Below are 22,042 nucleotides of genomic sequence, written 5' to 3' on the forward strand. Positions count from 1 at the left end.
TCTATACTCTTGGCCCTGTTCTTCTGTCATACAGTATGGCAGATATGGGACAGAGACACCTGGAGAGGTTGTTCAAGCAGGCAACAGAGACCCCTGATGAAAAGGCTGGTGGAGGAAGGAGAGAGAACATTGAAGAATGTCCCCCACCCCTTCTCCCTATGGAGAAAAGGAGAAGAAGTGGGAAGGAGTAGTGAATAGTCAGTGGGGATGGGGACTGTGGGAATCCACTTTGTTTGTGCTATAATGGGAAAGTCCCCAGTTTGCACCCTTTCTGAACTGAAAAGCAAGTACTCTTCAAAATCTGCACTTCTCCAAATTTTCCAGTCAAACAATATGTACAAAAGTGCTCATATCAGAAGATAGTTTGCAGAAAATTCATAAAATACTGACATGCATTATATTATGAAAGGCAGCTTGCAAAAAAAATGTGTCTATTGGGAGAAATTCTCACTAAAATACTGACAAACACTTGAGAGGGTTTTTAAAAAAATAAATAAATCACAAATTGCTGAGAAATGTGAGAAATGAGAAAAACAGAAATTGACAAGATTCATCCATTCCTTGCTGTCAAGCAAAAACAATGGAATCCAGTCCCTCCTGGTCAAGGTAGCCAACAAAGGAGTGCTGCACCTGTGGCCTGCATTCACATTGTGGTTTTATAATAATAGAACATTAGGTACATGCTATATATGTAGGACATGTGTGTATGTGTTTAAATTAAAAGACTGTGAGGGTTTGTCTGCCTGCCAGTCTCATCCTGTCCATACAGGGCTTGGAACAACATCTCCATGCAGTGCCAGTCTCACCCACAGTGGCAGCTCAGAAGGGCTGCCTGGCTTCCTTCCAGCTAGACAGACACCAGTAGCAGCCGGCAGGTTGGCAAATGACCAGAGTGGCAGTGATGGTATGCCACGCAGGGGATTGCCAAGTCCTTACATTTCCCTCCATATGCCATGTACACGTACAGAAGAATCGCAAATCCATTTGAAGAGCACCACCTCTCATAGAACTACACCAAGTGAGCTGTTGAAATGCTCACAGTGGACTTTAAAATTTGCGAGGGAAGGACAAAAACTGCCAATAATGAGAAGTTTGGCTCAAAGCATGTGACTACTGAGCACAATCATTTTAAATATAATCTTGCCATGAGTAAGCCATACAAATCACAGTGGAGTGGGTTTTTATAAATGTGAAAAGTACAACCTCCCCGTTGTGAAAATGATGTGACCAGACTTTAGGGAGAAAATCCAATTAAAACCCAATAGATTAATGTCTATGACATATGGTGTGTGTGTGTGTGTGTGCGTGTGTGCGCGCGCGCCTGTGTGTGCATATATGTACACACACACACACACACGCCTAGCTAGTTATATTAAGTACATCATTTTAAGATCATCTTAAGTGCCGCCATTGTTAACAAATGTAATGTTAAAAACAAAGGTATTTCCTACAAAACATAAATCTATAGTATTATTTTCAAAAAGAGCAAGGAAAATAGTATTTTTCCCCAAAGGCTGTTTGCTGGTCAGGTAAAATGACAATATGAATTAATTTTAGGTAATGTGAAATGAACTTAAAAATGTCCACAGGACACAGTGATTGGCTACCAAACATCTGTTGCACAACAGTGTTTATTGGTTCCCATTTTGTACCAGTTGCACAACCTACAACAGCCTCCACAGTTATATCTTGCATATTATATATAACTTGCATATTAAATATAAATATAAATATAGAGCAGGATAAGGGGGCGACAGTCAAATCACCTGGAAACCACGTATAAAAGAAAAATTACTATCAGTAGCATTTCAGTAATATAGTGGTGCAGAAAGGGTTAAGCATATCATACCTTGCCACTTCTCTCCTCCAAACTGCCTCTCTCTCTGTCATTCATCACTTTATAGTGGTGAAATGGTGGCAGGGATTCCCAGACTTATGTTTGCTATATATTAGCTTCTTTGTATAGGGAAATGTATGACCAGAATGTGTAAGGTGGGAAATGGATGTCCATTTCATTCTAGTTCAATATGTGGAAATCAATGTAGGTATCAATTTCCCAGTGTACTTCCCAGTATAGAGTAAACTTAGCAGGCCCTAACCAATGGGTAAGCTGAAGCCACTATGCTTCTTTTTCAGCCTTTAGAAGGTCTTGTCTCTTTGATTAGATGCTGTTCATCCAATTAGTAAGTAAATAAAAGTGTTTAACTTAGAAGGCCACTAAGAAGAATCTTAGTAAGTGCAACAGCTAGCTGACTTTCTGAATATAAGCCCAAAAAGGGATTCTAATCTTCAGCACTTCTTCAACATCAAAAGATACCAAAAATAAATGTGTTATTAGCAAAGTCTACTAAAAGTTAAAACTATAGGTCACTAAGTAAATGTAAATATAAGTGAGCATTCAAATTCAATACAGGACGGATTTGTGTAAGGGTGATATTTCATCTGATAAACACCATGTGACTTACACTTTGTTCCCCTTTTTTACAATCTTCGTAAGACAAAATATGTGGAGGTTTTTTTTACATCACAAACTCCAGATCTAAGAACACTGTAAAACCCAGCACATCCCACCCTTTAAGTCTTAGAAAATCACAGGCTTTCAGGGGAGGAACATGGTAGACTGAATGCCTTTTGTCATCAGGCTGCTGATGGAGATAATGATGTGGAGACTGATGATAACCCAGGCATAAATCTTGGCCAGGCATAGGCAAACTCGGCCCTCCAGATGTTTTGGGACTACAACTCCCACCATCCCTGACCACTGGTCCTGTTACCTAGGGAGGATGGGAGTTGTAGTCCCAAAATCTTGGCTATCAAAATCACTCTGGAGATAAGTAAACAGAGAATTAACCTCTGATGCTCTGAAAAAGCCATTTTCCACATCTGAAGACTGAGAAGCTGATGTGGGTGAATGATGCATGAGCAGAAGTATCAACATTTTGCCCAAAAGCCACATAAGAGTCCTGTTGGGAGTTCTGAGTGCTAAGAAAATTTATCTTCTTCATTTTTAATTCTCTGTTTTCTCAATAAAAGTGTTGCTTGGAAATTGAAAGTAACTTTGCCACTTCATTTTTCCTCCATAGGAAGGGAATGTGATTTGAAAAGAGAATGATGTGAAGATCTTAAAGTGGAGATGGGTGATAAAGTGAGACGGAATTGTTAATAAGATCAAGAACATTCAGAAAGACAAGTAGATTGCTGGGCATTCCACTGACTGTTGGCACCCTTCGACAAATGTTTGATGAGCAAATAAAACTGATTAGATCTAAGATTAATGAAATGGAGAATGAAAGCAGACCAGAGAAGAATGAAATGGAAAGTGGGATCAAAGAGGATGCAGAGACTTCGGAGAATAATATAGATAAATGATTGTGAGAACAGGAGGGTGAAATGGTTGAGCTAATAACAATAATTAGAGAACCCCTTTTGGACTGAAAAGAAAAATGAATTAATCTGAAACATTCAGGTTGCAAGATTGGGGAAATATTGCCTAACAGAAAGTAGATCATCTGGATGTCATTCTACAGTAAATGTTTGGAATTATTTCTCTATGTAACTAACAAACGGATATTCTGCATTTTTTCTGTATACTGTATATTTTTTGTCTTCCTTTGTGTCCTCTGCTCTGGTCCATTTTGGGGTCAAAGGATTACAAACACATGAAGGTGGTAGATGGTTGGTGGAAGGACTTGGGAGAGAGACACAGGGAAGGAAAGACCTCTCAGGGTGAGAGGCTGGGAGAAGAAAGGAAGGAAAGGATGAGAGCTGGGAGGGTCCATCACCTTCTATGTGAGACAAGAGTTAAGAGCTACCTTTGAGAGAGGAATCTGTATTTTTTTCTTTTCTTTCTCTGTTTTTGTGTTTTATTTAGATTCGATTTTTTATCTTATGAAAAAGCTTGAATTTGTTTTTAAAGGCATAAAATAATCTTGCAATTAATTTACCCATGTATTATTTACAAAACCTTTCCGAAGAAGAAGAAGAAGAAGAAGAAGAAGAAGAAGAAGAAGAAGAAGAAGAATTTGGATTTGATATCCCGTCTTTCACTCCCCTTCAGGAGTCTCAAAGCGGCTAACAATCTCCTTTCCCTTCCTCCCCCACAACAAACACTCTGTGAGGTGAGTGGGGCTGAGAGACTTCAAAGAAGCGTGACTGGCCCAAGGTCACCCAGCAGCTGCATGTGGAGGAGCGGAGACGCGAACCCGGTTCCCCAGATTACATGACTACCGCTCTTAACCACTACACCACACTGGCTCCTTTCTAAAGGAGTGAATTTACCTTTTCTACTACCAACCCCAAGATTTCTTTTCCTGGCAATTTCAGCCACTTCATAGTACATCATGTGGACTATGTGAGTGCATATCATTTTGCACTTAATTTGAAACTCATCTGTTCATATTTCAAGGAGATATTATTCTGTAGCCATTAACATACTTATATCAGCTGTTATCATAAATGTTTTTTTGTTAAAAAAATACACAGGAAATAAACACTGAAAAACAAATGTATCAGATCTCGATGCTTTTATCATTATTCCAGGCATCTTTAGTGAGGGTTATGTTTTTCTTCCATTGAGCTCTTAGTTGATATGATCTCATCAAGTTTTGACTGTAATAGCAAATAATTATATGGCTAAAAATGTAACACCCCACACTAGAACACCAAATGTGAAATGTAAAGTAAGTAATAGACTTGCATCCTGAATGTTAAAATAAAATTAAAGGAGACTCTTCTCAGACAAAGAAATTGTGCTTCCATACGGATTCAGTGATCCAGAATCAGAGAAGTGTCACTCTGGCTCCTTTCTAAAACAACAGGGAAAGCATTCATTAGGAGGACTTGCTATTAGAATGATGCACTTCATTAAGTACATGGCTGTCTTCCTTTACACAGGAAGCTGTTATTAATTCTACTGGCCATGCTCAAGCTTTCCTTTCACTGAATACAGAAATGAAAGAAACTTCTAAATAATAGAATCTCTCAGCAATAGAACATTCATATCCAGTGGGAAGTCACTTCTAATTGACAATTCAATTCTGAGTGTGTCTCTTTCATCCTGAGCAAACACTATTCTGCCTAACCCTACTCACCACCTTAACTTAAGAGATTGTCCTTTCAACAACTCAAAAGACTGCCAGAAGGATTTGTTCAGAAGACAAGAAGCAAATTTATTTTAGAATGTGCTAGAATGGCAACTTATAGGATGTATTTTTCATCCCACGAAGGAAGAACATGGAAGCCATAACGTTCAAATGAACTGCAGCCATCAGCAAAAGGCCACTGCAGTGGGTTTCCCATTGAATTTATCTCTAGGTGTCTTTTCTTACTACATTTGCTGAATGATTATGTTTCCTACATGATACATTGGTGTTAGTGAAGAAAATGGAACTCGGGGAAATACAGTTTCAATAACAAATGAAGTATACAACAAAGGGGTTATATACCGGTACTACTGAGGCCAAGTCATACAACTTCTTTAAGTGTGGGTAGCCACATAAAAGGCCTGTGTATGCTGCCCTTTTCAACACTGAGGGAATAGCTACTGCAACATCCACACAGAATTTGGGTTTTGGGTTGTAACTACAAATGCTCAAAAAGCACCATTCAATGGGCCATGCAATAAGTAAATAAATAAATCAGAATCTTCCACTAACCAGCAAACACATACAAATATCTCACAATGAAGCTGCTTGAAGCCCTTCTAAGCATCACAGGCTAAAGCCCCTTAAAGATGCAAGTTTGCCACGTTCACACTATCTTATTTATTTATGTATTCTTTTCAATCCTGGCCTTCCACCAAGGAGCTGAGAGTGCCATACATAGTTCTTCCCTGCTCTTAAAACAACTATGTGATGTAGAGCTAGGTTGACAGACAGTGACCAGTGCAAGATCAGCTAGTGAGCTTCATGATGGAGTAGGGATTTGAAAGCAGCTCTCCTTAATTCCCAGTCCAATGCTCTATACACCACACTGGTTCTACTGCTAAATGCAACTTCAGCAGGTCTTGAACCTCTGTACAAGCAAGGGGTGCTCCATTCATTTCGAAGTCAGGGAATCCGGCGAGGAGGGCAGTCTGTGCTTGTGCCAAGCATTATGTGAACACCGGAGCCCAAGAGGGCTCTGGATTGTGGCCAAGGGATCATTTGCCCACAGAAGGTTGAGATAATTAAAAACATCATTATCTTGTGCAATCAGTAGCCAAGATTAACAATATACAAGTTACGAACTGGAGCAAACTTCAAATAGGGAACAATTTGTTTCCGAAGTTACTAAACACAACCACAATGCAAATGGATAATAAAATAATTAGATCAGCCAAGCTAGTAAAGTTGTTACAGCACTGGCTAAATGATTTATGTTAATTTAAAACCCGCTGGAACAATCATATACTTGAATAACTATGAACAGATGGAAATCGATAAATGATACTGCCTGTAGACACTAAGGCATTAGTTTTCTCTAGATAATATTATTAGATAATGAGGTCTTTTAAAAGCAAATGTTCATACATCAAGTTATTTTAAGATTAAAGTTTAGTTTTATAAAATTTTGACACATGAAGAATTTCTACAGCTTGCTAAACACAATAAACCAATTCACAGTGGAGTTTTTGTAACTTTTAAAGAGCCAGTTCATATATTAGCTTCGCCACTCTGTTGCACATTAAGTTGTGCTACTTAGCTGAGCAATGTAAGATAAGAATCTTACAATTCAACTTCCTCAAAAAAGATTTCTCAGTAAGGAGTACTCTGGGCACACAGAGGTAGATAGGTTCCTTTGTCTGATATTACACAACTCTTGCAAGTAGATCCACTCATTGAGAATATAAATGTATAAAAGGGTTAGTAACATTTAGCACATGAATAGACTCCTCAGAGGGGAATTATTGCAAACTTTCTGAAATTTTCAGCTCAAAGGAAAATTGTGTAGCAGAATTCACATCACTGTGAAAATCTATCCTTAGGATTCTCAAAGTCTGGATTTTATTGTGGAACTAGCATTGCTCATGCATTGAAGATTTTTTAAAATATATATCGTGTCCATACAACCTCACCTTATCAAAATGTCAGCCTACACTTTAATAAAAAACATTTAATTACTGCAGAAAATGTCGTAAGTAAAAAAAATCCATTATACAGCTGCAGTCACAAGCAATATGGAAGCTTGCTAGCATGCTGCCATTTTTACTGACAATTTGTAACATGTATGGTGAAATTTCAGTTGTGGCCTCTAATGTCACACCCTGAATTCCCTTTTTGCAGTACCTGAGTACAACATAGCCATTTTATTTCTGGCAGTCCAAATCAGATGAGCATCCTGATTTCCATCAATTGCCACATGCTGAAGGCATGTTTAAATTTCAGCAACCAAGTTAGGAGCAGCTGTTCCCTTTAGAGCTTCCCACCATACATGTAGGGATTGCTTAGGAAACTAATCACAGTATATACACTGGGCTAATAATTATTGAAAAGCATTTCCAATTTTTTTAATGCCCCAAAGCATTTCCAATTTTTTATATTAACATTTTGTGGTTTTTAAATCCTGAACATGGAAAGGAAGTATAGAAAGCCCCCTCCCCACACAGCCTGCCTTTTTTAAAAAAGCCCTGGGGTGCATGCCCTGAACTAGTTCATAGTATACATAAGTTTCTGGTCCTTGGGAGCAAGGGAACTGTAATCTCTGAACTTATATTTGCCTCTGGAGGAACAGAAGAGTCATGGAAGTTCCTACCATTTGGACAGGATGAAACAAGGGGATCACTTAAAAATGTAACTTTACTTCTGCATAGTGAACTTGATTTCCACAGGGAGGCATAATGTATCTTGACTTTTGATCACAATTTGGATGGCAAGAAGAAACTAGCACAAAACGAACACAAGAATGCACCAAAGCAAATGCATTCTTCACCCCCCCCCTTCATTGTTATGCATTGCAAGGAAATACAACATTGGCAGAAATAATTCAGTGAAGTGTGAATATCTTATTTTAACAATGCAGGATGTGAGGTCTCATCTTGCATGGTGGAGACCTCAATTCCAGTTTTGCTCTCCTTTTTCTACTTGAATTCACAAGATCACTTCACAAGGGTTAGAAAGCAAAGAGCATTCATGGAAAATAATTTTCTCACAGTATCTTGGTAGTGAAACTGGAGTATAGGACACATGTAAGACAGATTTGGGAAGCAGAAGTGATAACTTTTAGTTATAGGTTTTTAAATAATTATAATGAAGTTTTTTCCATTTTAGTTGTGAAAACTATTGGTTGAAAAGTGGGATATAAATGTAATAATGCATTAAACACTTAAATTTAAACTGGATCAGAGTTTAACGTAATGTTGAGGATATAAATGTGCAGTGAAATAATTAGAAAAATCATGTTTTGCTGAGTTTGAATCTGTTTTGTTATAGAAGTGGGAGAAGTGAGAGCTAGGTTAAAGTGTATACACTAGCCTTTGTTATATGATCTTGAGAATGTGTCTTTAAGTATTGTAAGGGGATTCTAATCTATTAGTGATTCGGGTTACAGAATCAAGAGGTAGCATTTGTTCATGATTAGTTAATTGTGAATAAAAACTGCTAGTTCTGCAACTGCAACTGCCTCTTTAGGCACAGATGGGCAAATTAGGTCTAGGACAGCTTGAATCTGTATTGTGATGTTGCAGAAAGTGTGAAATCATAAATGCACTGGACTACTGGTAACATACTAAACTTTAAGTACTCATACATATTCCTTCCTAAACTATGGATACATTTGTTCCACAATAAAATTGTTTTTAAGCTGCCACAGGATCTTTGTAACTTTTGCTGCAACAAACTAACATGGCTATCCATCTAGAGCAGGCATGGCCAAACTCGGCCCTCCAACTGTTTTGGGACTACAGTTCCCATCATCCCTGACCACTGGTCCTGTTAGCTAGGGATGATAGGAATTGTAGTCCCAAAACAGCTGGAGGGCCGAGTTTGGGGATGCCTGATCTAGAGTTTGCTGCTAAACTCTTCTCACATGGTTGGATCTGCTCACCTGTTGGCATTTGGCTCTAACACTACTAACTGACAGATCAAGGTATCCTTTATTGTATAGTTCACAAACTTATTACTTGATTCTGACTACTAATTCAGCACTGAACACTACCTAATATTTTCAACAAACATACCAGAGACACACATGGGTAAATCAATAATCCAATATAAAAAAAACACTTTTCAAAGATTATTAAGAACTTCAGTGCCACTATTTTTACAGGCGACTGCTCCCCTGGCAAAGCTATTGCACCTGAGCTAAGATGACATGAGATGACAATGCAATTATTCCAAGCAGTGATTTAAGACAAGTAGATAACTATAAAGCACAGAGGAAATTCCAGAATTTGCTACAGCCTGCACGCTTACCATTCAAGGATAACTGGTGAGGCAAAGTGATTGAAGCTAACATTCCAGCCCTAAGCACATCACTGCATCAGCAAAGAGAGAGGTGCTTTGTCTTTAAGCTGAACAGTACGCTGTCTAAACTGCACTCTTATTTCATAGGGCTTTGACTCCAACCTAGGTAGATTATATTGCTGAAACAAGAGTAACACCACAACTGGATAGAAGCATCAAATAACACTTTATCAGCTATAAGACAACCCTTTCAAACATAGAGAGAGAGAACCCATAACTGGACCTGAGTAACTGGAAGTAACATAGAAAGTTGGGGTTTTCCCCTATACCGTTAGGCTAGCCACAGTTAATGCTGAAAAAGCTCCCTAGTGTGTAAATTAATTGTTATTTTGTTATCAGAAGAAGCATCAAATTCACCTCCTGCCAAATTCATTTACCAGCTCTAACAATTAGCTGTCTGTGAGAATCAGAAAAGTATGGGTGCAGACTTAAACTTGCAAGATCTATCTTCTAAGAATGACCCAATTAGCCGAGTGTTATATCTCTTAATAATAAACAAAAATAACAACAGTGATTGTCAGAATAATGTGGATATCTGTTAAGCACACTGAATTTCACACCATAGCTGGACACATTTTGGGGTGTATATAAAGTAAAACTGTGCACATGTTTAGGAAATTGTATGCTGACGTTCCACAAGTAAAACACACGAACTCTGCAAAGAAGTTATTACTTCAGCTATTTTGTATTCATGCAAAGGGCTTATTGCTGCAATGAATAAACCAACCTCATATATTTTCTCTGAACAGCTTTCCAATTAACTTAATATATGGATCAAATGGTGCCTCATTAGACAACAAGTAAAATGCAGCCCCTTCTTTCTGGATAACAGCCCTCTCAACTATTTCCATCAGACAAAAAACAAAACACAGAACAGTCAAATCCATAATTAAGGTAACTTGCTTTCAACACCACACTAGAAAATTGCAAGCATATACTGACTTACACTGCAATTGTGAACAGACAAGAATTTTAAGAAGCAAAATACAACAAGTAAAAGCAGGCATGCTACAGAAGTTAATATGCAGAAGACAGTTTCTAGGGTGAGAGAAGCTACTGAACATCTAAAATAAATGGTTAGTAGTACCACTTTATTACTGCCGGCTTCCAGCTATAAACCTCAAAGCAGATGATTCATACGCTAGATACATTACTTCGCTCTTTGAGAGAATCTCCACTCTTCAGGTAGTTTACCATCAATGCCAGTTTAAAGTGGGGAAAAACAACTTACTGAATAGCTGAAAGTTTCATGCTTAGCCAACGCTGGGTTGTGCATTAAGTTTCTTTTCCTGCTAAGCCTGTTTACAGTGAGTGTCTCGCACATAAGAACGAGGTTTCCTTTTTCTCTTTTCAAGGTAAACAAGGTGAAGTGCATAACCGCAGCAATCTCTTTGCATGAGAAACATTCATCACAATCATAGCCTGAACAACAGCGAAAATTTTTTGGGGAAAAAAAAATACCTTCTCATATCAGAAAGCCACAAAAAACATTTTCCACGTTCTGCTATGCACTCCAGCCGCTTTAGTCATCACAAGTAACTAGCCATACACTCCAAGCAGGAATTAGTGTGCCCTCTATCTGCAGCTATTAGCTCAGCACACTGATTCACTGGCATTAAAGCAATAGCAATTAGCTGTCCTGCTCTCAGCAGCTACTGGAGAGACAGACAGACACATAGAGAGACAGAGAGAGAGAGAGCGCTGAGTGGGATAAACTATACAGTGACCACTGAGCTCTCACCAGCAATTAGTAGCAGGTGCTGCAGCCCTAAGACAAATTGATATCCCACTGATAATCAGGGCTAGCTCCTTGAATATACTGTGTGTCCAATCAACCTTTGCCAGGGGCTCTTTGTTTGCTTTTCCCACTTCATTAGCAACAAAGGAGTACAGCAGCTTACGTTCATTTACAATGTATCATTTGACCAGAAAGGAATAATCTGTTTAAAGCCTCTCAGCACAAGAGGAGTGGATACTTAAGTCCACCTTATGTTTAATCTATTAGGTAAACAAATAAAGAGGAGTAAAAGATATTGCCCTTTTTGCTCTTTCTAAACTAGCAGTGAAAATATTTTTGCCTAAAAATCTTAATTAGTAATTTTCATCAATGCATTTTATATACAGTGGTACTTCAGGTTAGAGACACTTCAGGTTACAGACTCTGCTAACCCAGAAATAGTACCTTGGGTTAAGAACTTTGCTTCAGGATGAGAACAGAAATTGTGTGGCGGTGGTGTGGTGGCAGCAGGAGGCTCCATTAGCTAAAGTGCTACCTCAGGTTAAGAACAGTTTCAGGTTAAGAACGGACCTCCAGAATGAATTAAGTTCTTAACCTGAGGTACCACTGTATATGCATCCAGAATGCACATCCATTTTCGATTTAAGGAACCTTCCTGTAATAGTCTTCAGCACTGTGTGGTTATAAGATCATACAATGGCCAGACTAGATTACACATTCCCTAATTGCTACCCTATGCCTATTTGAGAGAAAAATTGAGTTGCCTTCACTTTCTGCTGCCTCCCAAAGCCATCAGGAATCCTTGATCCTTGGGAAGGGAGTATGAAATTTTAATTGGAGAGAGAGAGAGAGAGAGAGAGAGAGAGAGAGAGAATCTAGTGAACATACTAGGGGCTGCATCCCTGCTTACTGTACTCACCAGCCCCTCCTAGCCCACACAAATCATAGAATCATAGAGTTGGAAGAGACCACAAGGGCCATCGAGTCCAACCCCCTGCCAAGCAGGAAACACCATCAGAGCACTCCTGACATATGGTTGTCAAGCCTCTGCTTAAAGACCTCCAAAGAAGGAGACTCCACCACACTCCTTGGCAGCAAATTCCACTGTCGAACAGCTCTTACTGTCAGGAAGTTCTTCCTAATGTTTAGGTGGAATCTTCTTTCTTGTAGTTTGGATCCATTGCTCCGTGTCCGCTTCTCTGGAACTACCATGAGCTTCCCTTCACACCCCATGCAACTACTAAGTTCACTATTCATTTCCCCAACCAGACTTCTTTCTTCTATCCTGCACCCCCATTTTCACCTTCTCCCCATGGCCATGCCTTCTGTCACTCTCTTGGGCACAAACCACGATAACCACTTGCATCTTTACAGACCCACGCAATGCAACCAAGCAGCACCCCTTTCACCTTCTGCCCAGTTATGGAGCCACTGTCCTCTCCTATTATTTAGACCTTTTCATGCCTCTGCTTTCATCTTCAATGCCATTCCCAATGTCCCCTTGGCCATATCCATTTTCACCTTCATTCCCTTTCCCCCTTCACCTTCCTCCTTACTTTTGTCAACTCTACCTTGAGCACAGATCACTCCCATTTCCATGCAGTCTTCTCTCTCCTATTATGCAGTCACCTCATGCTGATCTATGTTACTGTATCTTTGAGATTAATGGAATCTTAGGAGCACCTTGGTTTCAAACAGCAGTTTGCATAATGCCACTTTGTCATATTATTATTGAAGCTAAGTTTGGACAACTGACTTATAACACACAGATATGAAACTAACACCACCTCACAGTGATCCTACGTTTCTGCCATGCCCTCACATTCATTGTCAGCTCAATACAGCTAAAATAAAGCTGTATACAGTGCATACATAGTCTATTATATATGTAGTCTACTCAGAAATAAGTCCAAGTTCAGTGAGGCTTGTACTTGGGTAAGTGGCTAAAGGATTGCAGTGTTCGGCAAATTTAATTGTACTATTTGTGATTAGACCATTTTCCAATATATATTTAAGACTAATAACATCACATCCCCTTGCCTTTCCTGTAAACAAGACTGGAGTCAGTCTTCAGAGAGAACAGAAATTGGAACAACAGAGGCAACATCACCAATGGTACGCACAGTCATTTCTTTTGTCCCATTGCTGTGTGTGGAGAAACAGGTTTCCAGGGTTTGGAAGTCTACATGCCACAGTCAACAAATGCCCATTCTCTAACACCCTTCTTCAACTCTCTGAAATAACTGTAATCTGCCTCTAGTCCTTGGAGCATATAGCAGTATCTTATTTTATTGGGAAAGTAGGGATATAGGAATGATATACTGTATAATTTGGAACCCCACAAGTCTTAGTGCACATCTTAACATACTTGTGTAGAACCAAATGGTGAAAATGTTCCAGAAGGCCTGTATCTTGACACTCAATATAACCCGGGACTAATGGTTAGCTACTGCAAGAATGAACTCACATATGTTTATTCACCTGCTTTTATATATGTTAATTGGCTTGCTTTGATGCTATGTTTATCTGTGGGCTTGGGAGGCTCAGCTAGTCAGGAGACAGAAGGTGTCTCACACTGGTTGGCTGCCAGCTACTTCCTTACTGGGGTGATAGATGAGAGTTGGAAAGTGGCCTCCAAGCCAGGGGTGAATGAAATGGACTACTGATGCCAGCTTACACAGTTTGCTTCCATATAAGTAATTGCTATTTGTTTCCTGGGTTCGGACAAGTCATGACAACTGCTTGCTGCTTCAGTATCTGTCCCAAGTCTATAACGGCAGCAGGGCTCTGAAGGCTGTGTTGTAAGTTTACACCTTTCTTTAATAGAGCACTAGAACTGGCCATTCTATCATTTTCGACATCTTCCTTCGGTACCCCTGCACCAAACCACTTGGGCCTACAGATCAGGACAAGACTCCAGGCTGTGTCCCCCACTCAGTGTGATTTCATGCAACTTCATAAAAGCCAAGTAAGTTTATTAAGATTAGACTGAGTAGAATAGAAGAGGGAATAGCCACTTACTCTCTCACACACATTTTGGGTAGATATACAGTTATAATGCTACTGTTGAATACAAACTACAAATCATACTTTCACCAGCTCTTAAAGAATGCAACTTGGGAAATTATGTCAGAATAATGAGGAAGGCTGTATGTTTTCAGGTACTTTCAAAATAAAATTGATCCTTTAACTATAGCCTGCTGATTTGACTCTTGGTAAGTAAGCAGTAACCAAATAACTCCAATTTTGAATATGCAGTTCTATTTTAATGGAACTGACCTTTCCCCTAAAATGGTGTCCAGTTTGTGTTGAATTTATTCCATGCTGCTAGCAAGTATTGCAGAGCTCCCTAAGTAATTGCCTGGTGCCTCTCCCAGACTTTATGATGGATGAGAAAGACAGGGGCTCTCTCTATAGCATATGTATTGGACTTTTGATATTTAAAATTTCTCCATTTTGCCTGGCCTTCTAAACTTCAAGTTCACACACTCACCAAAATGGTAATCCTCAATGCATGGTGGGACATGATGGCTATGTGCACTATTACTATTTACAACATTACATGTACCCCATGGTATATGCACCTGAAAAAGGGGGCTTCGCCAGATGACCTGTTTATTAATAATTCATTCTGACTTGCTTATACAAAGAATAGACTATGCTCAGTCTTTATTGAACAATCATTTGATTCATTTTCAGGGTAGTTGTGTGACAAGAAACATTCATCCTGATTTGCTTGTGGGGCATTTATATATCTTCTCCCGAATCATTCCTTCATCCCACACTTTTCAGTGCATTTGCCCATCACTTTCCTAACTGCTAAAGGTATGTTGTTTTAAGTGGATTTGTTATAATAAGTATTTGTATTTTGTATTTATTGAACTAAGGTAGCTTTTTCTGGCTAGCAGGCCAGAAAAATCACCTGATGTCAGGACTTCAAAGTGCATCACTGGACCGCTTTCAGAGGCTGTTTTAAAACCCATTTGCAAGCAGCACCAAGCTGCTCTTGTAACATCCAAAACTGCAGGTTTAAAGAGCAGCATGGGGCTGTTTGTAGCAGGATATTAAGACAAAGCACTGAGCTTTGGCTACATGTCCCTGTTCTCAGCAGGGAACAACCAACTGAGCAGGATTTAACCCCTGCTCATCAGCTGATGAGATAATGCAGCTAAAGCAGAACCAAACTCTGGCACTGTGCCTATCAGCTGATGTCACCTCCTTCCATTTGGCAAGTTTAATTTTTCTTAATGGTATTTCGGCCTGAGATTGGCCTATGAGTTCCCCACCCCACCACTTGGGTTACCTAAATTTCTGGCATGCTCTTGAATTCCTCCCACAAAATATTGAGTGTCTGGAAGCACTCTGGCTCCAACAACAATCTGTTCATAGTGGAGAGAATACAAACTGGGTTGGCCTGTTATTTGTTTAAGTCTCCCACAAATAACGCTATGAAACAAACCCGTGACAGAATCCTACTGGAGAACATCACAGATGATGAAGGGCATTAGAGTAGATAACAAAAAGTGGTTGCACTGTAGAGCAAAATTGGTGGCAGAACAGAAGCATTCACCCCTGCCATCTTAAGTCAATTTGCATGTTACAAGAGACCAGGCTTGCAAAATCACGGTTGACTTACTCTTCTGCTAGACCTGCTTCTGATGAATATCTATATAAGCCCCGTATTTATAGCCACAGTTCTAAATATATTTGCGAATGCAAGTGAATTTACTTTTGTGAACTTTGTAGCTATTCTGTTTAGTTGTTTGATGTTTACTCCCCAAACATGTATCAAATCATATCGTTATTTTCTTCAAATTTAAGGTCACTTTGTATATTAGTTCTGAATCATTTTTTTTTTCCTGGACAGGCTCTCAGAATCATAGAATTGTATATGTCAGTCCTAAATCTAAAACCGGTATCTGCAAAGCTTTTATAAAATGCTACAATAAAGATGCCAGATATGGCAGTATTAAAGAGTCTCTAATTCTCCCTTATTGTTTTAAAAACACTGTCTGGGGTTAAAAGCACAAAGGAAGGTTGGAGAAATATTAGAGGAAAAAGCAAGGTTACCAAAAACACCATTCTCATTGCGAGCTATTTTTCCTTGTAAAGTTGTGACTGAATCATCTGTGGCTGTTCTAACAATCCCTTTACCAAAGGATGATGTAGGGAGTTGGAAACTTTCAAAATATATTTAGTGCAACTATGGAGTCTGCGTCCCTCAATATACTAACAGCAGTCATCATCATGGGCAGGATTCAGTTATTAAGTCATGCAGCAAGTCTTCCACTTGCACAATAGGACTCCCCTCCCCCACTGTGCGCTCCCCACAGTTGGCTCTGGGGAAGTTGGGAGAATCTACAGGAGAGAAGGAGGGGGATCATTCTACCTGGGAAGTTGGAATAATTGCTAGTCAGGAGAGAGAATGTGTCTCACAGTGGCTGGCTGTCAGCTACTCCCTTACTGGGGAGATGGATGAGAGTTGGAAAGTGGCCTCCAAGCCAGGGGTGAGTTAAATGGGCTACTGATGCCTTCATGCAATGCTGAATTCCTCCTAACACCAATAGCCTCCTTCTTCTATAAATAGCACAATTCACCTGTTAATTGAAATCCCATTTGTTCTTGCTTTAAAAACTGACAACCAGCAGATTTGTATAATTACACACTAGTTGCTTCCCACCCCCAATGTTGATATAAGCACTGCTGGGGATAGTTGGGGGGGCAATACCTTTCCATGGAGTATTGTTAAATACTTCCTGACTTTTCCTGCAGTACTGTGAACATTTAATTGCTGTTGCTAGACTTATTTAGGGTTTAGTTTGTGCTGAGTTTTATTCTAGGTTGGTTTAAATTGGTTAGAAGTTCATATTATGTTCATGGAGTTAAGGTGCTGTGAGGCTGAGATGCAGTTATAAATCTCTGAAAATGGGATGTGTTAGAAAATGCTGACAGACTTATTATGGTAATCCCTGGGGATTCGTAAAAAGGCTACAACATTCCAGTGGGTATACAGATACCAGGAACCGCAAATGCCCTGTTACAATCAGCTCCATGTGGTATGATTCTAAGAACAGCATGGGGTGGGGGATTGGAAAAATAAGCTGTATTTACATAAGGGCATTGCAGAAAAGATGCATATCTGAAGGGACTCTGCTAGCATTACTTCCACTGTTATTGTTGCTGAGTGGCAGGGTGTAAGGAAACTTGATTATAACTCAGAACACAAGGAGCGGGGAAGCAGTAGGACATATTGTTCAGAGCCCTGCAATCAGCCCATCTGTTCACCATGAGGTCTTAATCTAAATCCCATATTCACAAATCCAGGGACAGTAGTAATTGACTATTAAACAAATGGAAGTTTCTGTTGCATTTGCAATTTCATGTTAGCATTTTGCCAGCACAGGTTGGTTTCCCCAACATAAATAGCTGGCTTTTTCTCTCCCTTTCAGTGCTTCTAAGAGTTTCAGTATACCTACAAGGGGGGGGGGGGGGAGAACTGCTTTGTTAAACCGGTGCTTTGAATACCAGCATTTTATTAGAATACATCTTTGTTGCTGAAATACAATGACAACTAATTGCATTGGTATGGACAAATTGCTTTTTATAGAACACATCGCTCCCATGCCTTATAAAGTTATAGTGCTCTAAATTGATATGAACAATCATCTACATTTTACATACAGCTGTGAAGAAGATTATAAAAGCTGTTTACGTTCAACCCAATTCATCTGTGCTGGGACCATATGAGTGAGAAACTCTGGCCAGAGACTCTAAAGCTATTTTTGCTGGTCTGCTTTTGGAACCAGCTACTGCCTGTGGAAACATGCATGGAGGCATTCCATATAATCTAAACCTTATGTCTTATACTAACAGTAAACAGCAGTTTGGTCAAGTGCCAAATCATTAGTTTTCTGTAATTGGTGCTGCTGTTGGTGGGCTGTTTCTGTTCCAGTTCATCTGGCCCTGGCTCTAGTTTGGGCTACTAAAGTGTCAGCAACCTTTTTTTGGTGCTCCTGAGCTGATGGGTTCATTTCTATATAAAAAAAATAAGTATCATTACCATTACAATGCTTATTTCAGTATGTGATAAAGACACCACTGATCATGATCATTATAATACTGTACCCTATCCCTACTACAAGACATTTAATAATGCTAGGTAGAAACACCTACGAGTGGTATAGGAAACTGATCTATAGCAGGAATGGAAATATGGAAGAAATATGGGGAAATGATGGACTGATCTCAGATCACCACTCAATATTTACTGAGATGCAATATTAAGGTACATAGGTTTACATAGACATATAATATGTTTGCTATCTTTACTCCAACAATATCATATAATGTTGCCAGATTCTGTGAGTCTCTTGGAGCTGCTTTAGATATGGAAAATAGAAAGCTGCTGCACCCTGCGCTATCTGATTATAGTGCACTTCTGGAATCTGGCTCATAGCCTTTTCAGGATCTGTTCTGGGTAGAAGGCATTGCAAGAGCAGGACAATGCTAAATCAGTTCAGTTCTGGCAAGTTTGGAAACAGAAAGGCAACAATGTACGCAAGAAGATTCAAAGGCCAGTGAAACACACAATCCCAAGAAAGATGCTGACATGTCTCCTCCTTTACCGGAATCTATCACCTAGGCTATTGGTATTGCCTCTTCTCTTTCCTTCCATTGTCTCAGACTGGACCCTTTATGGGCTCATCCAGACTTCCTTTTGCACCACGCTTCCCATGCTTTTCAGGCCCATGTCTGAGCAGGGCTATTTTTCTTTTTCTTTTTTTGTCCCACCACGTTCCCCAGGGAAACCCAATGTTTACTGCTGAATGGGAACAAACAGCAGTCTGCAGAAAACCCAAGAACCAAGTTCCAATTCTGCAGTTAACAGCAGGTTTTCCCAGAGAAAGCAGAGGGACAAAACAGAAACAAAAATGCTTGTATACAGACCTGCGCCTGTAAAGTGTGGCACAAAGGGAAATCTGGATGAACTGTCAGATACCAACATCATTCGCTGCTCCTGTCAATCTGCTCTGGATTCTGGATCCAGGAGCTTTCCTTAGCCTTACCTTCAAAGCCCTCCACTTCCCTGCCCAGCTTATCTCCTGACACATCCCCTTCTATAACCTTTACTCCTCCAGTTCCACCATCTTCCAATGATCTGCTGCTTCCTTAAAAGACCCTTCATTTTCACGCTTGTTGCCATGTATGTCTGGAACTACCTTCCAGAATGTGTGTTGAGATTCTATCCATTTTTACTTCTTTTGGATCCCTCCTCAAAACTCACCTGCTTTTATTAAGTTTTTGGCACAACCCCCTGAAACAATCACAGATTCCTGCCTCCACTTTTTTCTTCCTTTGTTGCTTCTTCTGTGTTGAATTTTAGATTGTAAGCTTCTTGGGGCAGGGACCTGCCCTCTTGTATTCTGTAAAATGTTACACACACTGCTGTTGCTATGCTAATATTATTATTATGAATACCAACAGCAACTGAGTTTATGGATAGTTATACCATAGTAAACATCCACCTGGAATGAAAGCACATTTATGAAAGTAAGCTTTTATTCCTCTCATCCTTAATCTGAATTTGAACTTGAGGTCAAATTGAAAAGCCTACATGCATATGCTGTTTCAAGACCCTTGAATCCCAAGACTCTTTTAATAAAACTCTTATGAAGAAAGACCCTACTGAGTATTTATTGGTAAAAGGAAGCAATGGGAGGAAAGGAGAGAAATGGATAATATGTTAAAACTGTTTTTAAAATAATCCTTATGTTTCCCCACTATTTTAAACCATTCAGATGCCTGATTATTATTCATAAATTAACTGTTGGACTTTCAAATATATTCCAGAGGTTTGCATAATACACTACTGTACTATAATGAATTTTATTTTCTCGGAAGGTTTTGAACCAGTAGAAATGAACTTCTGAGAAGCCGACATCAATACTATCCTCAAGTTTAATAGGACAGAGCAGCAGAAGTACTAGGAAAATTATTACAGCTAGGAGTAAAATTAATCCAGAAGTCAAATAAAGTTTTAATTCATTCTACTTTTGCTGGACTAATATGAGAAGAAGAACAAACAATAAGCTGAGATCTCAAACATATAAAAGAAAACTCAACTGAAGTTATTTCTAACCTGGATTAATTTCCACACGTGAAACAATGGCAGTCTTGGCTGAAGCATTGGCACTGAGTGGATCCTCACATGAACTCCACTCTGGATAAAGAAGGCATGAATTTGATAGTCCTGTTGTTCACACATAGGTATGGTAAGAAGAACTTAAAGCCCACTGTCTCTTAGCCACTTCCCTCTTCAAAGGCAAATCACACAAGATTAAAAGAGAAACTCTCTAAGCAGTGCTGGGTCCTAAAGCCCAACAGCTTCAAGAAGCACTCACTGTGCTATTTAATACAATTAGAAAGCAAAGCAAAATCAGATGATGTTGGAGTAACTGCATATCTCACCGGGCTGGGAAATTACATTTCATTCTATCATTGCCTAAGCAAAGCATTTCTATTATTATTATTAGATAAAGTGAACACTCCTCAAAGTTTTTAGCCTTTAGGATTCTGTATTACATAAAAGACAGAATCTGGGTGTTGAAACAATTTGAGTTACCCAGTATGAATCTCATGCAGCAACAAGCTTGCATATTACTTAATTAATAAGCATATTTTGACCCACTGCTTATCCTATTATTTTAGAGCTGGGCACAATGCAATTAAAACACAATCAATTCCAAGACAATTAAAAGAGCAGTTAAGAATCACAGCACATCTGTAAAAATTACAGAAGCGAAAACTATGGAGTCATGCCCACCTTTTTAAATGCACGCAGCGGGACATCCTACAAAACATCCTACAAAAGCCTAAGCATGTAGTCTTAGACACTACATGAATAGAACACATCATCTCCACTATATGTTGATGATAAAACTGCTATAGATTTTAATAGTGGTGGATTGCACCTTTGTGGGTGGCCAAGTGGCTCCCATTCCTGAGCACGCTTCCAGATTAATGATCATTAACATTCAAAATATGAAAGAATCAAATAGCAGCCTTAAATTCCTTGGATATCACTTTCAGGCTATGGCATGGTAGAAACCTTATTTTAAAATCCCACCATTTCACCGGAGTGTACACAGCCAATCACATAATGCAGTTTGAGTCAAATATTTGGCAAGGGAGGCCTAAAATGACTGAATAGTCTTTGGGGAAACTTTCCAGACTTTTTGATCTGGGTGTTTGGCATAAATTTATGGTGGGCGTAAGTCCTAATTTACAGAAGACAGGACAGATAAACAGCCATAAGAAGGAAGATCAGGGCCTTGAAGCTGTCCACCAGCAGTTAGCACCTGATAGAAGGCACTACTTCCATCCATGGTGAGATGTATTAAACTGCTATTTAAATTACTGTGAAAATTTCTAACTTTGCATCTATGCATATAAGTTAACATTGGCACGTTTTATGCAAATCTGATGTCCCCTTATTTGATGTGTTTCTTCTATTTTGGATGGGGGATATATATTTGTAAATTTGCGCCCATGCACTGATTGTTCTTTGGTTTTGTTTGTTTGTGGGGGAGCAGTCTTCCAGGCCTAAGCATTTGTACCTTTGAAAATACTGTAATTACAGTTTTATCATACGGGGCAGCTAAAAAACAAAAAAACAAAAAGACCTCACTTCACAACTGCAAATGACTTTTAGCATTTTTCCCCCACCAGGAAAAGATCTATACTTGAAGCAGTACAAATCTTCCTATCCCTGAAGGGTTTAAATCTGCATGTGACTGAAGAAGATTACCATGAGGTTAAAAAAGGCACACTGCATTATTCTGCTCACTCACACCTTAGCTTGCAA

At 39.3% G+C, this 22,042-nt stretch overlaps 1 protein-coding gene across 27 annotated transcripts in view; it reads right to left on the reverse strand.

Annotated features, from left to right (window-relative positions):
- PCDH15 (protocadherin related 15) overlaps nucleotides 1-22,042 on the reverse strand; it is a 633,377-nt gene that overhangs the window by 339,055 nt on the left and 272,280 nt on the right. For 2 of the 27 annotated variants that reach the window (XM_083614045.1, XM_083614040.1), the window contains exon 1: nucleotides 10,672-10,885. The exons of 19 other annotated variants lie outside the window; for them this stretch is intronic. The gene's annotated coding sequence lies outside the window, so the exon portion shown is untranslated. 6 more of the 27 variants (XM_083614046.1, XM_083614053.1, XM_083614055.1 and 3 more) reach the window with 6 other exon arrangements.

This window comes from Podarcis filfolensis, assembly GCF_964270895.1.
Source record: "Podarcis filfolensis genome assembly, chromosome: 5".
Lineage (NCBI taxonomy): Eukaryota > Metazoa > Chordata > Lepidosauria > Squamata > Lacertidae > Podarcis > Podarcis filfolensis.